Source organism: Balaenoptera ricei, chromosome 4, assembly GCF_028023285.1.
Source record: "Balaenoptera ricei isolate mBalRic1 chromosome 4, mBalRic1.hap2, whole genome shotgun sequence".
Lineage (NCBI taxonomy): Eukaryota > Metazoa > Chordata > Mammalia > Artiodactyla > Balaenopteridae > Balaenoptera > Balaenoptera ricei.
Genome location: NC_082642.1, coordinates 86,634,976 through 86,638,416, shown reverse-complemented (window position 1 = coordinate 86,638,416; position 3,441 = coordinate 86,634,976). Strand labels below are relative to the sequence as shown.

The following is a 3,441-nucleotide window of genomic DNA, read 5'->3' as shown; positions in this document are numbered from 1 at the left end:
CTCACATCTTCTTTATCCATTCATCTGTCAAAGGACACTCAGGTTGCTTCCATGTCTTGGCTATTATAAACAGCACTGCTATGAACATCGGGTGCATGTATCTTTTCAAATTAGAGTTTTTGTCTTTTCTGGATATATGCCCAGGAGTGGGATTCCTGGATCACATGGTGACTCTATTTTTAGTTTTTTAAATGAACCTCCATACCATACAATATCAATTATATGTGGAATCTAAAAAAAATGTTACAAATGAACTTATTTACAAAATGGAAACAGCCCTGAGCCCCGGGGGGCGAGCTTGTGCGGCGCGAGGTGGCAACCTGTGGGATATCCGCGCGGGCTTGAGCCATGCTGAAAGTGGCCGGCCACCTCAGGCCCAGGCCGTCCTGCAGCAGTGCCTGCACGCCCAGCTGCAAGTACGCCCCGCCGAGGGGGACGCCGCGGCCCAGTGGGTGGAGGTCCAGAGAGGATTAGTGATCTACGTGTGATTTTTCAAGGGAGCTGATAAAGAGCTTCTTCCCAAAATGGTTAATACACTGTTAAATGTGAAATTAAGTGAAACAGAAAATGGCAAGCACATCTCTATATTGGATCTATCTGGCAACATTCTTACCATCCCTCAAGCCACCCTTGGGGGGAGAGTAAAAGGAAGAGGCACGCAGTATCACTCTAACTCTGGAAAAGAAGAGGGGTTAGAACTTTATTCCCAATTTGTGACTCTCTGTAAAAAAGAATTAGCTGCTAACAGCAAGTGTGCCGAAGCTGGGGGTGGTGATGGAACATGGCACTTATGGCAACAGGCAGGTGTTAAAGCTCGACACCAATGGACCATACACACACCTAATTGAGTTTTGAAAAATTAAAAGTTTCTACAGTTGTAATTAGATTCTCTTCCCCTTCTTCTTGAGTACACTAATCTGCAGGATTTTTAGACAAGAAAATCCTGGGTCCCATCCATAACTCTGCAGCCGGCTAATTGGATGGCCTTGCCACGTAACCTAAACTCTGGATCTCAGTCACCTTCCATCCTGCTTTCCCCTAAACTCGCACTCAAAAATTTGAAAAATGCCTTCTGTTCACTTTATGGTCATTGATAAGAACATGGAAATGTTCCTAGAGAGCTGTATTTAAGCATTTTACAATTAAGCATTCTGGGTAATCAAGAAAAATATATTTCTTATACCCTCAAATGTATGTATTATGTAAAAAAAATCACTATTTGGGTTAAAACTAGGTAAAACCCAGCACAAACTGATTATTATTTTGTCAATTTTGTTTTAGTATTTCAGATTTCCATATTTTGAATGAAAGAATATGCAATTTACTATTCCTTCTAATCATATCTATGAAAATGTAATACAGAAATGTTATTGTGCATTTTAATATTACCCTCCAAGGACATCCAAGTGCTTTAAATTATTTTCAGAATCTTTAGTTGATATAGGAACAAGGTATGGGGGACTAAAAGTTGTTTTTATTTAATATACTAATGGCTTAATATTCTGTTTCTCAGTTTTTTACAAAAATAATGTGTGTTGCATTTTCTGTCTTTGGTTTTTAAAAGTTACTGTTTCATTAAATTAGTGTTCATAAATCTTTTAGGAAGTTCCTCTCTTGTCGGTTTAGATTGCTATAAAAGGAATAAAAAGGGATGCTTTCTACCAGAAAAACAAACAAACAACACAAAACAAAATGAAAACAGACTCACAGACGTAGAAAACAAATTTATGGTTACCAAAGGGGCAGGGCGTGGGGAGGGATAAATTAGGAGTTTGGGATTAACAGATACACATGACTATATATAAAATAGATTAAAAAACAAGGACCTACTGTATAGCACAGGGAACTATATATTCAATATCTTGTAACAACCTATAATGGAAAAGAATCTAAAAAGGAATATATATATATATATATATATATATATATATATATATATATATGAATCACTTTGCTGTACACCTGAAACTAACACAACACTGTAAATCAACTATACTTCAGTAAACTAAATAAATAAAAAGCTGAAAGAGCTCAGCAGCAGCAGGCCTATACTATAAGAAATAGCAACAGAAATCCATTAAAAATTATACCAGATGGAAATCTGGATCTATGGAAAGTACTGGAGAGTACCAGGAATGGTAACTACATGAGTAAGTGTATATGATCTTTTTTATTACAAGTCCCTTTCAAAGATCATTTTTAAAAATGTAATTGCCTGTTTAAAGCAAAAATAATAGCAATGTATTGGGGACTTTATAACAGGTTGAAGTAAAATGTATGACATCAATACACTGTAAAGTTTCTTAGCCATTATCACAATTAAGAGCTTATTACGCCAAAGGTGAAATATGACAGTTCACTTTTTGAAGTATATCCTTCCGTGCAGCTGAAATGCCACCTCCTCCAAAAAGGCCACCTAGGTTGATGGGCTTTCTTTGGCCTGTCTTCCCACAGCACTCCATGCCCCTTTTAGGAGTGCTCGTTCTCTAAAGTTATTGTCTGTGATTCAGCATTATTACTCTCCTTCTCATGTTCAATCCCTACCAAACTGTTTGTAGAAAAGCTTGAGCCTCCTAGATCTCTCTGAGTTCCAAAGAACAAATTTAATCAGAGAAGTGAGGAAATGCAAAAGCAAAGGAAAACAGTCAAGCAAGACAAATAATAATAGTTTAGCCATAAAACAAAGTCAAGGACCTTTAGTTCCTCCTCAAGGGCTATAGGTAATATCCTGAGCCGTATTCTTGAGTTGTTTTGCAGATACTAAAACCCCCAACAGAGCAAGAGGGAGGGGATATGGGGATATATGTATATGTATAGCTGATTCACTTTGTTATACAGCAGAAACTAACACAACATTGTAAAGCAATTGTACTCCAAAAAAGATGTTAATAAAAACAAAATAAAATAAAACCCCCAGCAGGTGGAAGAAGTTAACTATGCTGACCACAGGCATGCGGACCTCAGAACCAGGTTGATGATGTTAACTCCAGAAATACCATGCTGTTACCTCACCACCAACCAATCAGAAGAATGTCCACGAGCTGATCATGCACCCTACAACCCTCACCCCTAATGTTGCCTTTAAAAACCCTCTCTGAAAGCTATCGGGGAGTTCAGGTCTTCTGAGCATGAGCTGCCTGTTCTTGATTGGGACCCTGCAATAAATGCTGTACTTTCCTTCACCACAACCCAGTGTAAGTAGACTGGGTTGCTGCACATCAGGCGGGCAGACTCAAGTTTGGTTCTTCACCTGTGAGGGAAGAAGTTGAACCCCCAGCTCTGGCATGCTTTCTGTAAACCATTTCCACTCCCTGCCACCCTATCCCACCACTACCACTCCACACACACACACAGAAAAGGCTTTAGGAATGCAAAAAGGAGTGGGATATCTATCACTCAGCAGAGTGTAGTTAGAGGGAAGTTTCCAGCCTCCCTCTCTCC

At 39.0% G+C, this 3,441-nt stretch overlaps 1 pseudogene; it reads left to right on the top strand.

Annotated features, from left to right (window-relative positions):
* Positions 1 to 266: 266 nt before the first annotated feature.
* LOC132364381 (D-aminoacyl-tRNA deacylase 2-like) lies at positions 267 to 855 on the top strand (annotated as a pseudogene).
* Positions 856 to 3,441: the final 2,586 nt, after the last annotated feature.